Source organism: Ctenopharyngodon idella, chromosome 10 (assembly GCF_019924925.1).
Source record: "Ctenopharyngodon idella isolate HZGC_01 chromosome 10, HZGC01, whole genome shotgun sequence".
Taxonomy (NCBI): Eukaryota; Metazoa; Chordata; class Actinopteri; order Cypriniformes; family Xenocyprididae; genus Ctenopharyngodon; species Ctenopharyngodon idella.
Genome location: NC_067229.1, coordinates 37,416,832 through 37,444,482, shown reverse-complemented (window position 1 = coordinate 37,444,482; position 27,651 = coordinate 37,416,832). Strand labels below are relative to the sequence as shown.

Genomic DNA, 27,651 nt, shown 5'->3' with positions numbered 1-27,651 from the left:
GTTTGAATGTGTGTACACTTTACTAGTGATCTCGCCTGTCTTTATTGCACGGCCCGGGTTTCTGTGGGCCGCCACAAGAATGTCCGCTATTTTCTTTCCATTATCCCATGGCTTAGACTCCTGGACCGGTGTTTGGTGCAGACGGGCTATTGTGGAAAAAAAGACAAGTATCAGGCCATTTTATAGACTTCACAGTTGCTGACATAATTCAGCTATTTTTTTTCCGCTGTGGAACGTCAGGGAGGGTAAACGGCTCCCTGTGTAGAGGCCGTTATCCGAACAGCCCTCTTGTCTCTTGTTTTCCTCGCATCTTCTCACATTCACTCCCCTTTTCTCCACTCATCCCCTCCTCTTCACCTCCTCTTGTCTTGTTATTGCTAGACTATTACAAACTCTCACTCAGATTAAGAGCCAAGTGCCTGGTTCTTAATTTCTTAGGCCAATTTAATTTGTTACTTATAAATGTAGTATATAGCGCCACATGGCTGCTGCGAAACATAGATTTACACCAGACTCAGAATCTTAATTCTGTATGTCATATCAAAGGTAAATGACAGTAGGGTAAGAAAAATGTATTTAGACATGCATTTTATTTAGAAAAATTAACTTAAATATATATGTTCTTTAAAAATAAGTTTAAATCTCCTTTATAAACAAGATCAATTTACTTTCAAAATTGTGTAAGATGTTTTGCATTGTTGCTGTACTTCATAAACATTTTTTTCTAATGTAATGCTTGTCTAATAATTATGCATGCCATTTTAATGTCTTATGTTAATTGAGAGAAGTTCCTTTGTCACACAAGAGACGGCAAAAAAATGAAAAAGTTGGTAAACATTTACTGCGCCTACAATATATTCATACATTTTGTGGGGTGCAATAGTCCACTAGTAAACATGCTTCTATTTTGCTTTTGTTTTTTTGTTTTTGTTACAAATTATATTATCAGAAAAGTTAAAAAAAAATGCACTTGAATTTCACAGTGTCTTAGTATTTGTTTTTTCCACAGCAGCACTAGCTGCATGAAAGTTTGTGTAAAGATTGTGTTATCAATGGAAATAAGAACATATGATCTTTTGGACGAATAATCAGAAGTTCACATGATCGGTGTGACGAATGTACTTTATTATTGACCTGAAATAATCATAAATTTCTGGTAACACTTTACAATAAGGTTCGTTAGTTAATGTATTAACTAACATGAACCATGAGCAATACATTTGTTACTGTATTTGTTAATCTTTGTTAACGTTAGTTAATAAAAATCAAGCTGTTTTTTCATCAAGCTGTTAGTTCACAGTGCATTAACTAACGTTAACAAATACAACTTTTGATTTTAATAATATGTCAGTAAATGTTTAAATTAACATTAACTAAGATTAATCAATGCTGTAGAAGTTCATGTTAACTAATGTAGTTAACTAATGTTAGCTAATTAACCTTATTGTAAAGTGTTACCGAATTTATATATAATCAAATGTCCTAACTGTTCTTAGTTTTATATCTTTTAATATTCTAAAACTTTTAAACCGGTTTATTTCTTGTTTTAAATGGAAAAAGATTATTGTGGTCTCTTTAGAACCCACTGTATATGAATTTGAACTTTAATTCTAGATATTGAAAAAATCTAGAATTAAATCTGTTCATAGACAGAAGTTTTTCATCAACTACCTGTATACAGAGTAAAGACATTTATTTACTGTTATTATAACTTAAGTTTATTCATTCATTTAAGTAAACACACCTATCTTCTATTCACAAGTCTGAAAAGTTACAAAAAGTTTAATACATGTTCTGCTCTATTTGTTCATCTACCCACTATATATTATTTCTACACACAGATGGTATTTCAAAACAGTGAGACATCTGAACAAGAAGTTGAAAAGAACAGCAGGTTAGAGGCAAACACTTCTAATGCACGCATAGAGTCAGAAATACTCGCCGTTTCTCACATTTAGTCACTTTAATTTTTTTTATGAGTTGTCTCACTTTTACAAGCAGAATCATCCAAGTCATTCTGTGCATTTTGATAGTAATACTGAATTATTATGTTTAACTACATCTGTTTCTTTTTCTCTCATTATCACAGTTTCCTTTTTTAAAAAGTAAAATCTTCATTGTTAGGCAATTACAACATCTTCCCTTCATTTGGCGTAATGGCCGTTGCGACAATTCCTCTCTAAGGTAGAAACTGCACCTCAGAATCACTCACATTGTTGTGTAATGCTCACAAACACATTAGATTTGAGGAAGCTCTTGCCTTTGCTCAATATCAGGAATACTCTGACTCATTAAGGCCTATATGAAAACCCTGGAAAATGAGTGACAGTTTGGTATGATTTCTCTGATGATTCAGACTCCAAAAAGCATTCCTGACTCGAAAGGAATATGCCCGCCGGTGTTAATGCCATTGTTAAAGGATCTGTTTCTCTGTCCTGGTTTAGTTCTGATGGTTTTGCCCTACTTTGTACCGGAAGTCAGGTCCCCACCCTGTTTCAAAAGGCCTTTTCAGCATTCAATTGCATAATCCTTCACTGGCTTGTTTGTAGAAAGTGCGTCAGCGAGCACTCCTCTTTTACACCCTGTTAAATAACCATTCAGTCATAAACAAACTACCTGAAAGAGCCACGTTTGTTTACACAATAAAAAGGCCGGTGGTGTTGAGCCGTGCAGAAGCATGTGAATTCTGTGTCGGAGAATATATCGTCAATTCAAATATTGTGCTCTTTCTGATTTGTTGGGACAGGCTGGATGTTGGTCATCAGCTGTGCGTGTGTGTGTAAAGATATGTTGAGACAAGCTTGGGATTTATCATCAGAATTCCGTTCTATCCTTCATGTGCTAAGTCATTCGGATATTTTCCCGTCTCCTTTCGGGAAGAAACACGGCAGAATCAAAACAAACATGGCCAGCTGCAGCTGTGCTTATGTAAAATTAATAATAATATCAGACGAGAATTTAACCATCACTGTAACTCTTTAACATCTTCTCTGTGGTACATATATTAGAGCAGGGGTTTTCAAACTTTTTGATGGCAATGACCCTCTAATGTGATGATCCTCTTGTGAAAGAAGTGTAAAACCCATTTATACTGTATGGAAAAATATACACTCTAAAAAATGTCGGGTTAAAAACAACCCAAGTTGGGTTAAATATGGACAAACCCAGTGTTTTGGTTGCTTTGACCCAGCGGTTGGATTAAAGGGTTAGTTCACCCAAAAATGAAAATTCAGTCGTTAATTACTCATACTCATGCCGAGGGTGAGCCATTGGATTTTATCAGAAATATCTTAATTTGTGTTCCGAAGATGAACGAAGGTCTTACGGGTGTGGAACGACATGAGGGTGAGTACTTAATGACAGAATTTTCATTTTTTTGGGTGAACTAACCCTTTAAATGTTTGACCAACCTGCTGGGAAGTTTTATTTAACTCAACTATTGTTTAAAAATTACTATATGGCGGGCTTAAAATGAACCCAAAATAGGTTGGAAATTAAAAATCATACACATAATTACTAGAGGCAACAGTAATAATCAAAAGGTGAACATGTATTAATAAGCAATTTAATAAATGTTTATTATTTAATTATTATTTATTAAACTTATTAATAAATATTTAATTTAATGTTAATTTCCAACCTATTTTGGGTTCATTTTAAGCGATCAGTATAGTAATTTTTAAACAATGGTTTAAAAAAAACTACCCAGCAGGTTGGGTCCAACATTTAACCCAAACACTGGGTCAAAACAACCCAATTGCTGGGTTAGTCCATTTTTAACCCAACTTGGGTTATTTTTAACCCAGCATTTTTTTTGTATGTGTGTGTCTACTGTGTATACTGTGATATTGTAAAGAAACCAAATAATAATTCATGCATTTAAATAAATTGCTTTTTATATTGCAAAATGTTATCTGGAAAAAATGAATCTAATTAAGTTGACAGAGAGTCGGAAAGCAATTGAAGAATTTTCAGAAAACTATATGCTGAATTTTTTTTTTCTTCCCTTAAAAACTAGTTTATGTAAAAAAATTGTTATTTTACTTACATTACATATATAATATTAATATCTTAAGTTTGCATGTCAGCTTTTGTAAATTACATTTTGTAAAATCTTTTTTTCCCTTTTTTTAAAAAAAGTTTTTTTTTGTTGTTATTTTTTTCCTCCAAGGAACCCCTTTGTTGGTTATCAGTTCCAGTTTGCAAGTATCATAAAAGTACATCCTGCCTCAAAGTACCATAAAAATACCTTGGGGTGTAAATGTGGTAATCATTCAGTGGCATCTTTAAAAGATAATATGCATGAAAAGGAAACAATCTTTCCAAGTATTATGCAAAGATAAGTTTGTTAGAAGATTAACAACAGCCTCCTCTTTTTATGTTTATGAAATTTTATTTTTAAATTTGTTTAATGTCGACAAAGGTGCACTGTATTGCTTTTTATTGAGTTACCAGTGTCCCAGTGTTGACGATAAAGGCCATTGCTAGTGCCCGGATTCACAATTTAGGGAACTAGGTGGGGTAATGAGAGCTTCATCTTAAGGTCATGGGGTCACTGCATCATCTCCCCTCCCACTCTCACCTTGCATACCTTAAATGGAGCAACAGTTGGCTGGTGACACATCATTTCTGTATTTGTGATATGAATGGATTGCAGAGAAGCAGTAAATGTGTGTGTTCCTGTGCTTTTGTTGTGTGTGTGTGTGTGTGTGTGTGTGTGTGTGTGTGTGTGTGTGTGTGTGTGTGTGTGTGTATAAAGGAAAGTTCTCTGATGCTCATTCATGCCTTTTTGTCAGAATGAGTTTGACACAGGTGCAGGACTCACCCTTAGTAACGGCCGTTTCTTCCCCAGAGTTTCTTTTCCTCCTTTTATCGGGGGCTCGTTTCTGCCCCCTTGGGTTTCCAATTATCACCCCCCTCCATTTCTGTCTCCCACTCATGTGTTACAAGGGTCAGTGATGTGACTCTCATTTTTGTCTCAATCTAAAAAAGTTATTCAATTGCAATTCATGCAAAACATTACAGCATTACACCACCATGATTTGACATGTTTTACCACTTTGTTGTTTCATTTAAAGGCTGAAAAATTTGGAAAACTTGTGTGAAAAGTTGGTGTGGCATCACCAAACATGCTATTTTATTGTAATGTGACAAGAAAGATATAAAGCAGGGAGAACACATATAGACCCTCATCACTGTGATTATCAAACATTCATTTGTAAAAAAAAAAAAAAAGAAAAAAAAAAGACACTTCTATGTATTTGTGATGCAAGGACCGTGTTGTAGTTCTTTAGTACTTAATTATTGTACTACATTTTCAGAATTATTACTTTTTTGGAACAAAAGATTATTCTATGGAGTCAACACAAATTACATTTCTTAAAAAAAAAAAAAAAAGGTGTGTTTAAATCTGATTTTTAAAAGATTTTTAATCACTAGACCAATGTGCTTAGTGGTGAGATAAAAGTAAAACAAAGGGATAAAGAAAAAATAATTGCATATTAAAAAAATGTAAATAATATTAATTGTTAATATTAATATTCAACTTGTTTATTTAGAGACCAGTTCACCCAAAATGAATATTCTACCATCATGTCTTTGGAAACCATGTGGCTCTTTTGAAACACAAAAGGAGTTATTTATAGCAGAAAGTCCAAGCTTCTTTTTTTTGTACAATGAAAGTGAATGGTGACCACAACTGTCAAGCAAGATTTTCAAAGCAAGATTCTGACTTTTTAAAAAATAAAATATAAAAATTAATAACTTCTTCAGCTTCATCAGACTTGAAATGCTTTAGAGCTTCACAGCCCCTGATTCCCATTCACTTTCACAGTGTTGAAGGTAACAGCTCAAACATTCTGCCTCTATTTTAATGGTCGACATAAGTAAATGATGACAGAATTTTCTTTCTTTCTGTTTTTTTTTTTTTGTGGTTTTTTTTTTTTGGTATCCAGTCTTTTTAATATGAAAAATTATTTGTTTACGCCTGTCCAGAACCGTATTTGCCTTCTTTTTGCCTCTTAATGTAGATTAGAAATCATTCATCGTACTTGCCTGTTTCTAAAGTACTACTAATAATCATCTCTCTTTGTCTTACAGTGTCGTCGCCCATGTGAGTGTAACTCACCACCAAACCACTCTACACTGACCAGATCTTCACTGCAGAAGAGTCACACAGCAGCCTGGAGGCAAGGAAATCTGACCTTTTGTTCAAAGGGGTTCATATGGTCAAGTTTGCCACAATATTAGTGACCTATGAATAGTGAAATATTTCTTACTCATTTTATGTCATAAAGTTTCTTTGTATTGAATTTGTCAGAAACCCCACAAATTTGTTCATTTCAAGATTTAAATTCCACATGTTCACTGTAGTCTCAGACTTTTGGACCACAACATATTTTGGCTGGTTCGATAATGCGTTTAGCTACCAATAAGCTTTTTGAACATGTTAAAATTCATTCAGCAGATTCAAAACCAGCAAAGAACGGCCCAAAAAAAAGGCTGCAGATTCTGTCTGGGCCTGCTTATGATACATGGCCCAGTTTAATGTTAATAATACTAAGGTCTGATTTCATTGAGGTCTTTTTTTCTGAATGATAAGTATATGCGGTGGGGAAATAACCTGTCAATGTTTGTGAATTTCCCTGCTGCTACTTACTAGTGGTTTCACACTTCTCACACCAGACATGTGGTTTAGCATTTTTTTTTTACTATGAGTAGTACAGCCTGTTCCTTAAAACACGCTCTCCTCCAATCGTATGCGCATATGCGCGACCCAATGAGGAAGTGATTCTATTGACAAGGCAAAGATGGTACAAGCTGATCTAGAAATGTTCTTACCCTCTTCCTGGCACTCACCTCAGTTATTACGTGCATATACACAGTGTTTGCTTACGTTGTGCTTACTGTTGTGGCTTTAAACCTTAGGGCTATGTACGTTGTCCTGTTATCATTTCTGACTTACTGAATCTTTATATTATACATCTACATTTTTAAAGCTAAAATAAAGACCAACATGTTTCCCAAAAATTCTTCCTTGTTTTAAATAATTGGAGAAAGATGATTATCTTTAGTTCCGGAAGTATGTGCCGATAATACGCCTAGTATGCGTAAATCGCTGATTGGCTGATTATGACCTCTATCTTCAGTCCAAATGCATGTGTTGCTTTCTTAGAAAATTCTGGGGAAGGTTTAATTACAGAGAAAAACAGCACTTGCGAATGTGAGAAGAAATAACGAGAAGCCTCCAGTAAATGATGCTCTTGAGCTATTTTTCCACTCAGAAATAGGAAGTGCACTTGAATATGTGACGTCAGTATCACGTCATGTCTGTCAACACTTCATGTGCAAAATAGATCTTCTCCAGAACTGTTTAACAACTTTTAGACATGCACAGAGAGCACTGATGACCTCTTTCTTGCTTTCGTGAAATAACTGAGATGTTGTTGCTGTTTAACAATAAACAGTAAAGTAATATCCAAAGCATGAGATGTATATATTAGTGTAACAATATATCGTGTCACAGTGTATTGCAATATAAATATGCAACTGTATGTATCTTGGACAGTGACAATATGTATTGTGTATAGTTCACCCAAAATTAAAATTACTGTGGGGGAGTGGGAGAATCAAGTTTACATAGTTTTAGTGTCAGGACTACGTTAAACTACTATATGTAAGGTTGAATATAATGTATGATAATGCAATGGGGGAATATATGTGGGTCCTGATAATGCTGAATGTCTTATGTTACCAGTAAAAGTGGCCTACATTATTTTAAAAATATCTAGTCAGTGACAGAGTGCAATACTCTAAAATAATTCTGTATTTTCAGCTTCAGAGTCATGAATATTTTTATTCTGGTATCAGCATTGTCCTGTGTTATCAGCACTGAAGTCCAAGCCTATTCATTTCCACCCCCAGTGTAATAACAAATTTAGCATTTTAATCAAAAGTAAAGTTTTTTTTGTTAACCATTTACCATTAGTTTTGGAGTATCGCAATAATATCGTATCGTGAGTTCAGTATCGCGATATGTATCGAATCGTGTCATGAGGGTATCGTTACACCGCTAGTGTATATATATAAATTTATAACTAATCTTGAATTCATAGAAATAGCTAGTTCCAAATACAGAGACTCACCATCAGGGTCTTTGTTCAACACAGTAAATATGTTTTGCCGCTTTTAGTGTTTATGATTTTGTAGTACACTCATTTTAAATGATTCATGATGTGCTGCTCTTGTAGAAATCTCTGTGATGTATAAATATCATATTGCACTGTAAAAAAAAAGTTGTGCTTGTCAGGGTTCAGCATTTGGCACATGTGCCCACAACTGCAGTGCATGTGGGATTTAGGATTGAGTTCGGCCTACGCTATATATCAATCTGCTTTTCTGTTATTTTATGCTGCCCGGTCTAATAAAGGCAAAGTGGCATAAAAAAAAAACGTTAAAGGTGAAGTATGTAGTTTCTGTGTAACAAACAAATTGAAAAAGTAATACGTTTCAAACACTCCATTCCATCTGTTCCACCCCAAACTCACACCATTGGTTTTAATAAAATATACATACATATTTATAAAATACTTTTTCAAATTTGTGTTGCGGTGTTTTACATGAGCTATCAAATATTAAATACTAATAAATAGTACTAACATTTCAAAGCCCCAATTTATAGGGTACCAACTTAAAAGTTGAATAGGTACACATTTTCTCTAATTCCATTATCATTTAAATTATTGAACAATAAGTGATGAATTGTGTATGTGGGCGAGGGTAATGTGAAGGATAATGTGTAATGTTAGTGTAATACTAGTATTGTGTAATGAGTGATTTTTTTTTTTTTTTTTTTTTTTTCGCTTGTATCAATGGATCGTGTAACTGAATAGTTGTATGTTTGACCTGCTCTCTTGATTGCCTAAGACAAATTTCTCCTAAGGGAGATAATAAAGAGAATAAACAATTTGAAATTGTGCAATAATGTATTGTGCAATTACGTATATACATAATGTACAATTAGCAATTTTCCTGTTTGATCGCCACAGATGAAGAAATAATGTAACAAATGTACCACTACCACTAAATATGGCTTTTTTTTTTCAATCTTTCAGAAGTTGACAATTTGATACACAGAATAATACAAAAATAGTGTACATTCAGATTAGATTTACACATTGAGATTATAATACAATGAATAATGTAGATGTTAATATTATAATTTCGAATGACATTTAAATTTGTTCAGACAAGTTTTAAAGCCTGATTTTGTTGGTTTTCCTAAATTATCTTTTGGATTTATTTTATTTCCCCCCAAACATCTGGTCTTTTCCATTCTGAGTCTGTGCCTAACCGGTGTTAGTTTTCAGTAAAGCAAACCTAGAGCGAAGGCAATATGGGTCTCAAAACACCTGGCAGTGCCAGACTGTCTGCCAGGCTGCGCCCAGTCTCAGGAGACTAACGATGTCATAACTCTTGTTCGTAGTGCCGTCATTGGCAGGAGGGACATTAACTACACATTACTGTGTGTGTGTTTTTACCTTCAGGTTTTCTACGATGAAGGGGGCAGAACTCATGCCGCACATATACACACAAACACGTGTTCCTGTCTGTTCAAAGGTGAGAGTTCTCAGGGCAAGGGTTACTTGCTTTAACACACTCACACACCCATCCATGTTGGTGGCGGTTTATCAGGGAAAGTGGAGCTCTCCTCTCCTGCAGAGCTCATCTGTTCCTGTGCCACCCTACAAACCCCCTGTAGACATTAGTGGGCTTTCCACACTCCCCACCCAAGGGGCAGGTGGAACACACACTCACACTAACCAAACACCTCCTACTGAGTGGCATTGAATAGGACAGCTGCCCAGGAGATTAGAGCCAACTGCTTTGTGAGTAATGCACTGTCGGCCACCATCAAAGCCAGTTGTGTTGAAGAGACAGGATGTGAGGCAGGATGTCCAGATTAAATAACAGACCTATTAATGTCAGCCTGACAACAGCGCGAGAGAGGAGAAAACTTGTCTGAACTTTAGCTGTCATAATTTGATATGCCACAGAACAATGCTTTTTGATTTCCGATGAAATAATCCGAAATCATGCGACTCTGTGAAGGGTTCGTTGCCTTTTTTATGCGCAGTCATGTATACAGTCATAAAATGTCAGTGATCATGTGCGTGTGTGTTCACAGGGTGTAGGGTGTGGGAACGGTGATAGGGGAGGTCCCTGAGTTCTTCACGGCTCGGGCAGCCGAGTTGTCAGGGACGGGCCCGTGTGATGAAGGTTATGAGGAGTTTGCAGAAATGTTCCACTCAGCAGTGGTAAGAGCAGTCAGGTGGGTCATATCACATTTATGCCTCCTTCTCTCTCATCTTTTCATGTGACCTGCTTATTCTCTTGCTATCTTTTATTTCAGCGCTCTTTTTATTCCTCTTTTCTGTCCTGTATTCAATCCAAAACCACACCCCCATGTTTCACATGATGCCTGTTTCTTGTTCTCCTTTTCTCAAAAGCTTCTTTTAAATATTATTAGAGGTGATTGCTTAAACAAGCATCACTGTTAATACTTGTGGTTAGAGATTTGAACAAACTCGACTCTTGACTTGTGAGTGAATGAAATTTCACATCTAGCACACTCCCATAATACTACAGGAATAGGTTTTGGCTTTTTGCCTATCATTTACAGACATTACTAAGAAAACCTATCACATGGTATATCCCTCTGATTAATCTGCAACCAATAGGTGGCCTGTCGCCATGGCAACTGTGATAATGACTGAGAGGAGTTTAACCACAATAGCCTCATCCACTCGTAAACACAACCAACTGTTCTGAAAACTGGTGTCAAACAATCTCACAATCTGATATCTTGTTATTTCACATTTTGATCCAACACTTTTTCAAAACAGCACATAAATTGTCCTGCACCATTTGTGCTATTTGTTGTGCTATTACTTTTCGAAGCAAAACAATTGCATAAACTTACATTGAAAGAGGGACCTAACCCAGAGCACCTTAGCAACCACATAGCAACGCGTTGACAACAATTCAAACACTTTAGCAATGCCATAGCAACGTGCTAACCATTCAGAACATCCTAGAAATGGTATAGCAACATGCTATCAACCATTCAGACCACCATATAAATGGCATAGCAATGTGTTATCCAACCATTCAGAACATTGTAGCAATGGTGTAGCAACTTGTTCAGAACACCCTAGAAATGGCAACAAATTGTTAACCATTATGAACACTCTTGAAATGGCATAGCAACTTCATAACCATTCACAACACCCTAGAAATGGCATAGCCATATGCTAATAAATATTCAGAACACACTAGGCTACAATAGCAAAGCAACTTGTTAACCATTCAAAACACCTTAGCATTGGCATAGCAATATGCTAACAACCATTCAGTCCTCTATATCAATGGCATAGCAATGCGCTAACCAACCATTCAGAACATGGTATCAATGGCATAGCAACTTGTTTAGATCACCCTAGAAATGGCAACCATTCAGGCCACTCTAATGCTATAGCAACTTGTTAACCATTCAGAACTTGCTAACCATTCAGAACACCCTAGCAATGGCATTGCAACTTTTTAACCTTTCAGAACACTTTAGCGACTGTATAGCACCACCCTGGAAATTAGCTGGCATTATGGTGCAGGGTTTTGCATGGGCAATATTTTCTCAGAAAATATAAAATCAAATTTCACATATTTTTTGCCCCCATCTTAAAAAAACAACCAATAAAAATATCTATGTGTTATGCCAGATGTAGGTCTTTCTTGACAGTCTTTCTCATGAATGGGATGTTTCTAGTCATGTCAGACTAACGGGGAACCTTTATCTTGGCTGTTAACCAGAACAAACAAGAAATGACAACAACCAGCTAACTATTCTGAACACTCTTGAAATGGCATAGCAATATGCTAATAACCATTCAGAACACACCAGCAATGGCAAAGCTACTTGATAACCATTCAAAACACCCTTGAAGTGACATAGCTAACCATTCAGAACACCATATAAATGGCATAGCGATATGCTAACAAGTACAGTACAACCATTCAGACCACCATATCAATGGCATAGTAATGCGCTAACCAAACATTCAGAACATAGTAGCAATGGCATAGCAACTTGTTCAGAACACCCTAGAAATGGCAACCATTCAGGCCACTCTAATGCTATAGCAATTTGTTAACCATTCAGAACTTGCTAACCATTCAGAACAACCTAGCAATGGCATAGCAATATGCTAACAACCATTCAGTCCACCATATCAATGGCATAGCAATGTGTTATCCAACCATTCAGAACATGGTAGCAATGGCATAGCAACTTGTTCAGATCACCCTAGAAATGGCAACCATTCAGGCCACTCTAATAGCAACTTTTTAACCTTTCAGAACACTTTAGCGACTGTATAGCACCACCTTGGCAATTGTCCTGGCATTATAGTGTAGGGTTTTGCATGGGTAATATTTTATCAGAAAATGTAAATATCAAATTTCACATTCTTTTTTTTTTTTTGCCCCCATCTTAAAAAGCCAACCAATAAATATATCTATGAACGCATTTTGTGTGTTATGACAGATGTAGGTCTTTCTCAACAGTCTTTCTCATGAATGGGAAGTTTCTAGTCATGTCAGACTTACGGGGAACCTTTATCTTGGTTGTTAACCTCAAACCGTCACTGATGGAAGTATGTATCTTGACTCATTTGTCATGTGGTCATTTTGTTTCTGAATTACTCTGCACCTCAACAGCCAATCATTTAATTTACAGAATAAAAACTTTGTGATTACATAACAGCATTGATGCATTTAGTTTAGGACAACTCTGCAGTTTCCAGCAAATGTGCAGATGTAACACGTTTTAGTACTTTACTGCACAAAACACATTTTGGACATGTTGGCATTTAATTTGGTTAACAGATTTCTTTGCACTGTAGCCTTTGATTGGACACACAGCCAACAACATAAGATATTTTCTCCTCCCTAAAAGCCTATTTATTTATGTTTTCGATTATTGATTTCATTTTATTAATTGCATTCAGTATAGTTTCTCATCAAAACAGATGGGGTCACGACCCACCAGTTGAGAGCCACTGCTATATATTAATGTGTGTGTATTTTTTTTTTGTTTATAAATGTTTATGTGTGTGTGTCTATTTGTGTTGTCCTATCCTCACATTTCTCCACAATACCGAAAGAGGGAGGGATAGTTGTTTGAAGAAAACTAGCATTCCTTTTTCAGGTCTCTCAACTGACTTTTTCGAGTTGCGGTGTGTCCCTATTGCTTTCTCTACATCTCCTATCTGTCTCTCTCCTGCGCTCTCTCTCTCTTTCTCCCTTTTTCTATCTCTCACTCCCTCTCTGTCGCTGTTTGGTCATTCTGACGTCCGCTTCTGGATCACAGCATCTCTTTCTGGCGCTGCAGGAGTGTTTCCCTGTGCAGTCTGAAGCCTGATTCCCCCCAAATCTCTGCTTTTACTCCTCATTTGCTCTGTGACTGAAGACGGCACGCTTTCTTCTTCTGTGGCTTTTTTAAAAAATCTACCGAAATCTTCTGCCACTTTGAATTTGAAATCATCCTCCAGTAGCGTTGCGAACGAAGATGAAGCGGGTCCCTTTTTCCTAAGCGGATTTGGTTTTAGTTTGTTTTCTAATGCTTTTTTGTAAACTGCATTTTGTCCAGGACAATATTCACAGTAGCACTGCAAATATTGAGTAATTGTCAAATTTTTAAAGATTTTTCAGCTTTGACGGAGCACAGGGAATGATTAAATGGGTTTTTGTGTGTTTTACTAATTTGTTTATGTGTTTCTAGGTGCGTTTCTGTGTTTGTGTGACGTCTAAGTCTAACAGAATGGATCCAGACATCCTTTGCACAAAGGTCAAGGGCATGGGATTACATGTCAAGTGTCTGTGTCGTCATGTTGGTTTCTAGAGCGCACCAGACATATCGCACGTGTGTGACTGAACACACACGAGCCAGGCTGGCACAAAGCGACAAGACATCATCAGCTGCATCCGTTTATAGTCATGACCAGCTGTTTTCGTCATAGTCACATTAGGGTTTTTTTTGTTGTTGTTGTTGTTGTTGTTGTTTTATTTTATTTAAAAAACAGTGTTAAAACAAGAGCAAAAACTGTCTACTTCCTTGTTTAAGTTGGATTAACACTGTTAAAAAAGCAAATTTTGTTTTATGAATCATTGTCTCCAGCACTTAAAGGGTTAATAGTCTGTGAATTCTCCTCTGCCAACTCCCAGGCAGTCGAGTAAGTAACCCGATTCGGAGGCATCTGCTTGGGGAAGGGCGTGTATCGGCCTCCCCCCTCGCCCTGATTCCTCTCTGCTCCTCTCCTCCTCCCGGAGCTGTGGTTAGCCCTGCCCTTATGGGTCATGTGACTTCTCTGAAACTCCCTCCTCCCCCTGCCTCCCCCCGTGTTTCCAGTAAACTGCTGAAAGGAGGGGCTGAGTCAGTCTTCAACCAGCTTCCCTTTGACCACAGCTTGTTAAAGAATTTGTCAACGTGGACTCCAGGGTGCACATTTTTTTCCTCCTTGTGATAGATAGATTTGAATTTTTTTCGTCTCTCCCTCCCTGGAACGGTCAGATTACGTCAGGCACCCATAATCACTTCCTGCGCTACGCCGTAGAAAGAGAGAGAGAGTGTGTGAGAGTGTGTGTGCGTGTGTGATAGAGAGAGCGGCTCGTATAAAGGACTTTGATATTTGGCGGCATGTTGTGCCAGAGACGTTTGTCTTGGTGCCTGTCTGAAAGGGTTTCATTCAAAAAAAAAAAAACAGAAAAAAGAGGGGGATAATAATCTGAAGAGGGGGGAGTACAATTTACTTTATAACCTGATTACGGTCTTCCTGTGATTCTCCCAGCTGGCGGTCTGATTTTCCGGATCGTGTTAGATCATCCGTAATGTTTGCTTTTGCAAGCTCACTTGCTCCACAGACGGACAAATTAACATTCCATGCAAATAACTTCATTGAAATCTATTACCTGAGCAATTAGCATTTATTGAATCAAAAATAACAAAAGAGAAGAGTTCATGTTAAAGGGTTAGTTAGTCCCAAAAATGAAAAGCGTCATGTTTTACTCACCCTTCTGTCATTAAAAACCTGTATGACTTTATTTCTTCTTCTTTTTTCCATATAATGCAAGTCCAGTGTTGTTTTGGTCCCCATTGACTTCTGTTATATTCACAAAAAAGTTGTTTTCCACAGAAAAAAAGAAAATACATAAATGATCATAGACTTTTCATTTTTGGGACAACTGTCTCTCAAATGAGCTCTATTAGCATTAGCCAGGCTCAGGTAAATGTTGATAGTGTATGTATAGGAGTGTTGCTCTTGTTACTAAGGTGTCATTGACGTAAGGGGAAGCTGTAACTGTAGAATGTGGCATGGAAAGAGGAATATTATTAGGTGTGAATGTGGATTAGGGAAGTCTTTCGTCTATATGCGTCGATCCTCGTCATTTCTCTGGTAACAAAAGCCTATCGTGACTTGCGGTGCTTTGCTAAATATACTAAGTAGAGCATTTTTGGGGTAAAAATAATTAGTAGCCTTTCCAACAATGGATTCTGGTAAATCCATGTCCCGAAATATGATCAAAATGTGCCATAAACTGCTTCCCGAAAATCATATGCCCTCTGAACTTCAATCTATTTATATCTAACAGGCCCCCCCAAAAATAAATAAATAAATAATGGTGATAACCAACATCAGAAGCTTTACCAAATAAAAAATGCTGAATAGTGCTGGATACATATCAGAGAGCCGAAACTGTCTCCCATGGTTTTACTGAAGGCGCACCTTTGACGAGATCTCTTAAATGTAATTGCTGGTAAACCCTGCCCTGAGGGATGCTGGGTCGGAGCTGGTAAATGCGGGGAGGTTGTGGTGGCTGAACGCTCTGCCAAATGGTAATTTTCCATGTGCATGAGAAAAAGATTGAAATAGATTGAAATAAAAAAGAACAACCAGTCTGGTTATTCATTCATCGTGTCAGATGGCCACTGTTGTGGTTAAAGAAGGAAACTTCCCACTAGAATTATGAATACGTCACATAACGGCATGATTACATGTGTACCGCTCTATAAAACTCTGAAATAGCTGCTTGATTTTGCTCTCATCGGTTTTCTGCAATGTTTTCAGGGTTAAATGACTAAGGGGAATTAGTCAGTGGCACAAGCAATACAAAACATTCTGAGAATAACTTTTAGTCCGCTGTATGGGGTCCGTTTAGTTGCTAATATTAGGAATTAACACATTTTGCTGCATCTTTTCGGTATGGGGTAGATGGGCGGCGAGTGATAGTGTATACAGATGTCTGGAGATAAAAGATACCTTTGAAGACAGATGAGAGACTTGTGACTGGACCTGAATGCAGTGATTTAGTCTTGACATTACTCAGCAGTTTTTTGTGCCCGTTTGAAAGTGACTCACTGCTCGGAGCAGAATGATGTGTTTGTAATGGGGATGGGCATGAATGTTGCTCTTTAATCAAACACTTTCATCCTGCGGTTTAAAGCTGATCCAGAGTGCTCAACCTCTGAACAAAAGACATTCCTCTCTTCCCAACCTGACATTTTCGACAGCCATTTTTATGTCTGGTTTACTGTAAAAATGAACAGAAGAATCTAGAGAGAGAGAGAGAGAGAGAGAGAAACGGCAATGGAATGAAATGTGCTGTTGCTATGTGTCCAAACAGTCTTTGTGATTGGACAGAACAAATTCGGAATTTTCAAGTTCGTCCAATCAAAACGCTGCTGTTCTGCTTGCTCCCCATCACCCCTCCTTTCTCTCCCCTGCCAGCTTTTCTTGGACCAATTTGATGTCCATATTAGGTTTGATTCAGTAAAAATCCCCTCCCATGCCCTTCGACCATTATATTGAGTGCTAATGTACTTTTATCTCTTGCAGCAAAAAGCATTCTCAACCTTTTGTACAGTAAATGAATTAAAGATGATATCATTGGCCCATGTCATCAATATATTAATTGTATTTACCACCTGTCACCGATTCTCTCAGTGCCCCTGCTCATTTTTATAATCAGTGGGTGTTAAAGATTTATTTTCAATTATACGAGATAAATAGAGTATTATATGTGTATGCACTGAACTGTAAAAAAAATATTTGTATGAAAAACATGCACATGCATTGATCCTGAGATGAATGGTAATGTTTCATATTTGCAGAATGATTATGAAATGCATTTCTAGAAGAGGCAAATTTAGAATATCTTTTACAATGACCTAAATCCTATAAATTGCATGAATAGCTCAAATATTATTTAGAATAATTGTTGTTATTTTGTTAACACATTAACACGTCTGTTTAATAGCCTAATAATTATTTTCACCAGATTTGTTTGTGTAATAAAAATTAAGATACTCTTAAATGCTTTTAGATTTTAATTTTGGGATATATCTATATATATATGATAAATTAAACTTTAAAAGCTTTTAAAGTAAGCACTACTACAAATTCTGCTGTTTTAAAATTATTAACCTGGTTTGCTTGTCCATCTAAACCCGTCATTTAACTTGCAATTAGTTAGACTGTTAAAAACACATAAAATGAAATGAAATCTGCATATTTGTTAGTTTGTTTTTTTATCAAAAGTATTTATATCTGATAGACATGAATGCAAGCTTTCATGCGAACATCCAAAACATTTTCCTTAAAATCTGCTGTTATTATCTTTTCCTAGAGTTTGTTTTCATTATATAGTTTTTTATATATATACCACCCCTCTTCCCAGAAAGGATATCTGCAGGAAAATCCATGTCATTTCATTAAAATAGCCTTTTGTGAGGAATAAAGCTTCAGATATGTCAGGCTTTCTGTGAGTCACTGGAAGCACCTAGGCGTCTGGTCTTGTCCCCCATTCCAACTCAATGGAAATTTAAAATGTGTCAGTCAAAGGTTCATGGATCTTTCTGGTAAGGGTTAAACATTTGAATGTTTGTTTTGTAAAATTATATAGTATGGAACATAAGAATTAAATGTTTACGTAAGATACATATTCATTTTACTGTTTGTAATATTTTGGGAACAAATCCTGCAAAAAATATGCATTTGCAAAATAAGGTTCTATTAAAAAGTATATAGTTGTCTTGTTCTTTTTCTAAGAAGTGTGTTATAGAACAGTAAGCTGATGTAATTAGTGTAGTTTAACTACTTGTTCTTAAGTGAACACAGACCTTCTTCTCTTTCCCTCTTTCTTTGGTTTTCTGCAAATAATTCAAAAGTAGTGGGGAGATATTAGATATCATATGAAAAACAAAAAGAACAAAAACATACTAAGAGAACAGAGTTTATAAATGCACTATTACAAATCTTTTTCATGCTAAAAACATGCCAATCTTCTTCTATTCTCTATCTATTCTTCTCCTGTTTCATCAGTTCGAATTCTGGCTAAAATCCACATAAATCTTCCTTTGATTCCTTTGGTCTTAAGATACTTCGATTTGTTCTAATTGTTTCATCAAAATCAGTTAATTCAGACATGCTTTTACATTATCTGTAGCTCAAAAACAATTTTAAAAGTATGTGTTTTTCAAACTAAATGATTTGTAAGATATTCTCAGATGTGGCAACATTTTGTCCTGCGTGTTAACAGAATCCTCCCAAATCATGTTAAATAATTAAAACTTGCAAAATAAGATTCTTAAAAAGTGTTTAATTACAGTGAATTAAAGAGTTTTTTTATTAGATCAAAATCAGTTTAAGATGAGTGTTTTAAATTGGGAATGATTATATGAACTACATAGATGAATTAATACATTTAGTGCATTGTCAGACAGTCTCTGCACTACAATATGGTTATTATTTCAAGAAGAATTTGATATACTATTCAGATATGTTTTTGGTGTTTTTTATACAAAAATAAAAAATAACGAAGCATGACAAAAGCATGAAAGAATCATTTCAGCAAGTGTATTCAAATTTGACTTACTTTTATGGATGGATTTAGGTGAAACAGATTAATTGACTAAAAATTAAAAGTGACAGGTGTTTAATGTATTACTAAATCCCTAAAATATATTTCATTTAAGCTTTAACTCGGAATCAAACAGTTCTTATGTTAAACTGAATGAAAAAATATATTTTTCATTATTGTTTTTGTTACTATCGTATTTGTCTCTGTAATATCATAACTTCATTTCTATTTGCCTGCTGGCATTGTAATATATAAATATTTTTTACTAGACGTTAAATCATTTTTAGAGCTCTGTAAAACCTTGAAAAGCTACGGTTAGTAAGACCACAAAGTGTGTGTGAGCATTTTTTAAAAGAATTATTAGTAACGTCAGTTTTTTTTTAAGCTTTTTTTCTCCAGCTGTCTCTAGACAATTGTGGAAAATGATTTTACTGAGCTCAATTTATTAGTTTTTGATAAATAATATAAAAGCTTAGTTTTAAATATGTTTTTCCTCCTTTTCATATATAATGTATGTGTTAGTTAAACCACAGCAGATCTTTGAATATTATTGCACATTAAATGCATAAAATTTTGACATTTTAAAATATTGAAATATCAGTTGTTTTATCTGTTATGTTTTCCTTCAGGTAGTCTGCATAAAAGTTAAGATAACGGTTTAAAAATAGATTATTTTTTTTTCATTTGTTTCGTAAGGGTAAGCTCAATGTCTAACTCTTAATTTTCAGCAGTCATATATGTTAATTTATGTCTAACTAATTTTTCTGTTAGCACTTTTCTCCTACACTTTACTTTTAACTCTTTCCTCCTTTAGATCTTTGCCATCAGAACAAATTTTGCAATCCGAGAGATTCCTCAGGAATTCTTGCCCGTGTCTCTGTTTGTGTTCTGATGAATAGAAAACCTTTCAGGGTTATTAGTAATAGCAAGAATATGCCACTGTTTGACAGTGATGAATAGCTTTATTCAGAGCTTCCACTTTCAAAAAAATCACAATTTTATTATAGAATCGGACTGAAGGATTCTTGTTCTTCCTTGTGTGTTTTTCAGAATTTAATTATTGATGCTAACTTATCTATTTTACTTTCATAAAGAACAAAGTAAATACCACTGTTACTTTATTGCATTACATTTATTTAAAATATATATTCAGAACAAAAGAATTTTATGGGGTTTTTTCCCCTCATGCTTTCCTAGACCTTTACGATCTTTTTGTCTATTTCAGATCTCATATCTGTGTCATGGACCACCTCTGGACATTTTCCCAAAACCTTTCTGGACTTTACTACTGCTTTCCTTACAGCACTGAAAATAAAGACACACACTGAGGTGAGTAAAGACTTTGTTTCTCACAAACATACAAAAGTGTTGCTGATGCCTCAATAGAAAATAAACTGTTGTATACAGGTTGTGGGATTTGTGTTCACAGTTCATGTTAGATGACGACTGTGATTCTGAATCATATCATATATATATATATATGATATGATTCAGATTCACAATCGTCATCTAACATGAATTTGACAGTACAAACGTTCACTTGTTTCTGACATGTAGACATTTAAGAAAATGTGCAGCAATCATGTGTTTGTGTAATTCTTAGTTACTTAAATGCAAACAAAGACAAATAAACAGGTAAAAGAGAAATGTACATTATTGTTAAAGGAGTTGTATATGTTTGTGATTATATGAACATTTAATATATGCCTCTATATGTAGCTTATATGTACGTATATATTAAAAAAAAAAATGTATCCATACATATACAGTATAACCATAACTACTAGGTATTCATCCAAAGTATATTACAAAGTATAATGTTTCCATAACTTCATATTTGTGGAATCAGGATGTGACTCTAAAGTAAAATCAGAGGCGGCCATTTTGTGTTTATCTGCCTCCATTTTGTGAAAGTTGCAGCTGTAGCCTCTTGACATTCATTCCATTCTCAGATGTATTAAATTATGGTGGAAATTGTCCAAATATGAAGTAACGCATACTTTCAGTAGTTTCAGTAGAACGATGCTTAGGAAGAAAGTTTAGGGAGTCAGACTCAATTTTAACATGAATCATATATACAGGGTGCTTTTTGTTCTACATTGTACCAGTGCATTTAAAATGTATTTATATATTTTTATGTGTATATAAATACCTGTGCAGTAAATGCCAACAGATAAGATTGAAAAAAGTATTAATGTTGCCTCTTCACATTCACCATGATGAAGTGGGCCTGAAAATCTTTCGTCTAGTAATTTCAGCAGAGTTTACTCACAGCTTGCTAACATAACCGTTATGACAGCTGGCAAAACACTCAAATTGAAAATGAAACATTACTGCCTTCATATCAGTGATTGAAATCAATCCACATGCTCTTACATACATAAGTGAAATCAGTCTGTAGCTGTAATAAAAATATGTAGTTGTTTGAGATTTTAATGTTGTTTCTTTCTTAGAATTAAATGCTTATAGAGGCGACACAATCCTATTATTTCATTATACTGCAGTAAGGATGTAACAAAATGTTCAAAATTAGTGGGGACCAAAGAAACAAATAATGAATCTGTCATTGAAAACCCATTCTAAAACAAGCCTTTTTTGTTTACAGCATTGCCTTATAAAGTACAATAATTATTTTCTTTAAGTAAAATGTAAGTTTGTGTACAAATACCATACTTTCTCAAGTCCCTTTAGATATGTCTCATAATAATTGTATTGATGTGCTAAATGATGCAATAATGAGAATAGATTTGCGCTGTTTGGACTGTTATGGTAAAGTTGTGTGTGTGTTTCCGAGGAGGAGGAAAGTAGAAAAGTGAAGCGAAGGAGTGTGTGCATTGGTGTGTATGTAAGTTGACGAAAATGAGTGTGATCAAGTGTGTGCATCTAGGTAAGTGCATGAACGGTGAGAGAGACAGAAAATGTGTGAGCGTGTCAGTGTTAGTCATACATCTACAATGTCTGAATGGCCTCACCTGTGGATCAGGTGTATTCAGACACACAATATGTTTTTGTATATAACATGATACACTCGTCTCAGATGTTTTCTTTTATTTCATTGGGATTAACCCTCACCTATTCTGGCAAGCGCTTACTGAGATCTGGTGCTGTACTGGTGTTTTAGTATTAGCATGTTTTGTACATTATGCTGTTTTGTATATTGTGATTAGATATATATAAAAAAAAAAAACAGAAACATAGGCATTTATGCTGGTATGCGACATAAGCATATACGCCATGTGTTTTTATTTTTTAAGTGTTATTTGTTTTTTTATAATTAAGATTTACTATCTATAATGGTTGTTTTTTGTTTATAAACAATTTTTTTTCACATGAGGTGTGTGTGTGTATATATATATATATATATATATATATATATATATATATATATATATATATATATATATATATATATAAAGAGAGATTCCACAATCATTAAAATTTAATTATTAAAGATATTTATTTATTCTTTATACTTAATTCCCCTAAACCCACCAAAACATGATTCAAAAATAAACACTTCATGCATGTACTTTATACATTAAGCATATACTAATTTTAACTGCACAAATAAAGCGATACAACTAATTGAAAGTACCTCCAGATGTGATTATGCAGGCCCCAGACATTACGGAGTGTGTTTGTGCGAATCAGCAATGACAGCCGTGACAAACACTGCAGCAAAAAAACATAATGAGTAAGTCTCAACTGATTGAGTTGCACCAGGCACCAGCCAACAAAACCCCGACCCCCAACACCCACGCCGCCCATCCTGCCTTTTATCATGGTTGAACTTGTGAGTCAGCAGGATCTAGACTGGACAGGAGCCATCTTTGATCCTGCTTTTCTTCCAGTCAGGTTTTCAGACATGTTTTTGTTTCTTTTTTTTTGTTTCTTTTTTTTTAACCGTCCCCCCTCCCTCGAGTGTATTAGCTGTAGCCCTGGGCCTTGCAAGGCTCACGCCATCTGTATAAGGCCTTGTCTGTCAGCTCAAAGATGTGTCATGTTGTGCTTTAACCTCTGATCACAGAAAAAGCACTCTTTCTGCTGACCACCGCCTGCTTATTTGCTGTGTTAGAAGGTCCATGGGGGGCATCTGATGTGGTTATGAGTGTATCACCCAGTACCACTCCCCAATGAGCACATGGATAACTGATGGAGTGACTTCTCTCTCTCATACAGAAAGTCTTTGTGATACCTCCAGCAAGCACATATAGTGGAGCAGATGGTGGCCCTCATTGGGTGAGTAATTCAAGACATTGACTTATATCTGGGGGCCCATGAGCAAATGGAAAGGCAAAAATGGTGTGTGTATGTGTGCACATGCACATGTGTGAGTGTGTGTGGTTTCGGTGTGTCAGAGAGGGTGGGCGGACTACTTAGATGTATAGCGGAAAAAATGAAAGAGTTAAATGAAAACAAGGAGAGAAAGTCACCAGCAAATGTGCCATTGAGCTCCTTTGTTCTGTGCGCTGGGGAAACCCTGTACATAGTCTGCAAGGTGTCTACCTACAGTTCCCATAAAGCATCAAATTGACAGTTTGACTGTGGAAATTAGTATGGTGGTAGTGCCATAGGTAAATTACAGGCCGAAATGAGATCATGGGGTCCAGACTTTGTCCGTTGCTCTGAAATTCCCATCATCTTGTTTTCAGAACTAAATGGCCTAGATAGACAGGAGTTGTTGATGCTGTACGCCTACATGTTGCTTGTTGTTGTACTCACTGTGCGATCGCTTTCACAAACATAGACTAAGCTTGAGCTTGTATGATAAATATGTGTTTTTAAAACCATATATGCTTTCTGGAAGGCATTAAATGGCGCGTGGATTTAGCTTTTGGGTTAAATGGAACTTGAAGACTCTACAGGTGAATAGGGTAAATATTTCAATTAATATTTATCACTATTCTTTCCGCACTTAATTAATCACAGAACATTATAAGAGTTGTTCGTGTTTTCTGAAATGTTATGTTGAAATATGCAAATGAGTGATTTTTTTCTAATTAAATATGCAGTAATTTGCACGCTTTTCCAGAATAGAAACTTGAGCATTGTATAAATGTAATTCCAGGTTTAAAATTCTTGTTTCTTTTTGCTGACATATTAGAGTTAAATGTTTTTACAGAGAGGAATTTGGATATCTCTTTTTATCAAACACCTGATATAAATCAGGTTAATGATATATGAAGAAACCACTCTGAAACCTTCAGAATATAAGATAGGAATAAAACTGATAAGTTTGGTGTATGTAAGTGCTACTAAAGTGGAGATTTCTGGCTCAGTGCATGAGAAAATAAACTCATAAAAAGATAAAGATGTTTATGTAATTGAAATCTACAGATGTGAATAGATAAAGTGAAATGAAATGAACACTTAAATGTCTGTGCTTTATTTCCAGTAGTCTGAAAGAAGATATGTTATGTAAGCAAATAGCCCAAAATTGACCAGTACATGAAAAAACAATGATTTCGCCTTTAGTGTTTTGCCATAATGCAATTTTTCTTGTGTTAGTTATTGTTTTCCCACAGGGATTAGTAGTTGCACCCCAAATCTGATGCCATAGCTCAGGTTGGTCCTGGTTTGTGGATGGAGTTTTGTTGACAGTGCAGGATGGTGATTTGGCCCTGTCATGGATCTGACGTCGTCTCTGTCATTGGCTTGTGGCCTGTGGTCCTTCTAATCTGAAGATATGACGCCCACCCAGAGTGTTTCATATGAACCGCTACTTCACATAAAGATCCCATAATGGTTAAAAGGACTGTTTGGAATACTGTGAAGTGGGCGTGTGTGAGAAAGAAGGAGAGAGAGAGAGAGATGGAGACAAACACTGAGAGAGACAAAGACAGGCAAACTAATGCATTGTATGAGAAGTGTGAAGCACTTCCTGTCTAGACTACATAAAGCCCCCTAAACATATTTGGATACAGAACCACAGTTAAAAGTAAATGTCATCACATTAGATAACACAACAAAGCTTCTCTTTAAATTATTTTAACCAACTGGTCTTGATGTCATTTTTCATGGATATATAAAGACAGTTCTCCTCACATTCACACAATATCAGAAGAACCACCGGTGTAGTTTATATTGTTAACACGTTCCACAAACTTTTACAACCAGAAAGTGTCCAAGACTTTTTGTCATCATTTTTTATATATATGATACAAGTGGCCGGAGGGATTTTAAGCCAGAACAGTGGCCAGGTCACTATGTGATGCTGGTGTAGGAAAACTCGCTCCTCCGAAATACCTCAAAGTGGCTCAAAAATATTCAGATCTGCTGACTGTGCAGGCCTTGGGAGATGTTCAACTTCACTTTTGGCTTCATCAAGCCACTCTGTCACCAGTCTTTCTGTGTGTATTGGTGCATTATCATCCTGATACACTGCCCCACCTTCAGGGTACAATGTTTTGCATTGGGTGCACATGGTCCTGCAGTATGGTTCGGTAGTCCTTTGCAGTGACGCGCACATATAGCAAAAGTAGTAGGCCTAGGGAATCCCATGATATTGTAGACCAAACCATCACTGATCCACCCCTGTCCTACACTCTGGGCATGCAACAATCAGGGTGGTAAGCTTCTTTGGGGCTTCTCCACATTGTAACTCTTCCGGATGTGCGTAAAGTGAAGGTGGACTCAGAAAACAATACATGTCCACAGCCCAAGATTTCCTCTGCTGGCACCATTGAAATTGACGTTTAGCATTGGCACGAGTGACCAAAGGTTTGGCTATTGCAGTCTGACTATGAATATTGACTCCCGACGAACAGTTTTGCTGGAAACAGAAGAGTTTACTTTGAGAAAAAATTATAAAGTAAAACTTTTATACTTATTTACTTTTATCAGTCAAAGTATTATATATGTTTTGGTATAGATTAAAGGGGACCTATTATGCCCTTTTTCACAAGATGTAATATAAAGGCCCTTTCACACTGAACATGAATTTCGGCTCTTGAATCGAAACAATAGATCCCTATGGAGCCTTTCACACTGGCCGCGAACATTCGCAGCACTAAAAAACGAGTATTTTTTTTTTTTTTTAACCTGTGAGTCGATTTTTTTCCCCCCATTGCTCCGCGGTGAAACGGGTCGTCCAATTAGATTTCAGCTTTAGATCACGTGCCCGGAGCAGGTGCTGTTGAACAGAAGGGCGAGAGTGGTGGCGCTGTTGCGAAAACTAGTGTAAACAAACACAGAAGAAGAGTATCCAGGAGGAGATTATCATTGGTATCTGAGAACAGATTTCTTCTCACATGTTCTTTATACAGAATATCATTTCTATTCATTTTCCACTGAATTATGTGATCACTGTCCATTTTCTTCCATGCGCGCGAGTGTTTGAGAGCGCGTTTTAGACCTGTCAATCATCATGTAATCATATCTCCTGCTCTTCCATATATAAAAATTGAGAGAAAAATTTTTCTTCAGATAAAATATGAAGGCAAATAGACATATGATTATGACGATATGTTTTCTGTGTGTTTTTATACAGCTCATGGTATTTTTATAACAATAAAGGATGTTTATGACAAATGATAAACAGATTTAGCGTTCAAGCCATTATAAAACATACAAAGAATGCATGTCTGCCCATATCGAATCAAAATCCACTTTAGATCATATCAGAAGTTATTACAATAACTTGATGATGGTTTAAAGTGCGTTTTGAGCAAAGACATTAATAATCATAAATTTTGAAATGTAGCTCGATGCTAATTGTACCTCTAATTATATTTTATGATGTATTCTTTTAAGCATTATAGATAGTTTATGTTTCTAATGTAGTACCAAACTTTATTTATCTTAATTTAACGCTGTATATTATGCAGCGGACGATGTTAAAGCCATATACGAGACACATATGTGAGGACAAATGCATTGTTGATCGGTGCCACTTAGCATGCAGGCATGAATTAGAAGAAGATGATCAGTCATTTCGCGTTCGGTGTGAAAGGTTCGTTCTTCGCGATTCGCCTCGCTTTTTCACGTTGCGCTTAGTGTGAAAGGGCCTTAAGTCTCTGGTGTCCCCAGAATGTGTCTGTGAATTTTCTGCTCAAAATAATCCACAGATCATTTATTATAGCTTGTCAAATTTGCCCCTATTTGGGTGTGAGCAAAAACATGCCATTTTTGTGTGTGTCCCTTTAAATGCAAATGAGCTGCTGCTCCCTGCCTCCTTTCCAGAAGAGGGCGGAGCTTTAACAGCTCATGCTTCAACAACAACAAAACTGGAGAATCTCACGCAGCCAAAATGTCAAAAATTGTCAGTAGCGGTGTTCAGCCTTACATGTTCGAACCATTGTCAGACACTGATGGAGAGACTCAGAAAGAAGTTACAACGTTTAGAATGCAAATGGATATTTATGAATGTTAGTGGATAAATTTATGTAGTTGTTGTGGAGTTAAGTTGATTTATTCAACTCATCGACTAGCATGTACTGTCATGTTAATCTTTTGTGCAAATCCAGCGTTGAACTAACCCTGGTTTGTGAAGCAGCCCGGCGTAAAATGATTTGCGCAAATATATAACACTTTACTGACTTTCTTCGGCACATTTCCTTCATAAATAAAATTTAACCATGGTGTCCTTAGTGGCTCAGATGCCGGGAGTCTACGCAGACTCTTATGTTCATTGGTACATCCAATAACAGAACATTTGTAATGTTTTTTGTATGTGTCTAG

At 36.0% G+C, this 27,651-nt stretch overlaps 1 protein-coding gene and 1 long non-coding RNA gene across 8 annotated transcripts in view; one reads left to right on the top strand and one right to left on the bottom strand.

Moving 5' to 3' along the window:
- The window catches only part of rps6kb1a (ribosomal protein S6 kinase b, polypeptide 1a), an 85,922-nt gene that overhangs the window by 10,013 nt on the left and 48,258 nt on the right, over window positions 1-27,651 (top strand). For 2 of the 7 annotated variants that reach the window (XM_051909278.1, XM_051909279.1), the window contains exons 1-4: window positions 9,406-9,618; window positions 10,187-10,330; window positions 20,198-20,301; window positions 23,152-23,211. The gene's annotated coding sequence lies outside the window, so the exon portion shown is untranslated. Of the gene's footprint in view, window positions 1-9,405; window positions 9,619-10,186; window positions 10,331-18,099; window positions 20,073-20,197; window positions 20,302-23,151; window positions 23,212-27,651 lie in introns of those variants that run through there. The other 5 variants (XM_051909282.1, XM_051909281.1, XM_051909280.1 and 2 more) reach the window with 4 other exon arrangements.
- Window positions 4,695-9,623, bottom strand: LOC127520761 (uncharacterized). Its single transcript, XR_007932197.1, has 2 exons — window positions 9,540-9,623; window positions 4,695-6,182 (listed from the first exon to the last, which is right to left on the bottom strand). It is a non-coding gene; the product is annotated as an uncharacterized LOC127520761 (long non-coding RNA).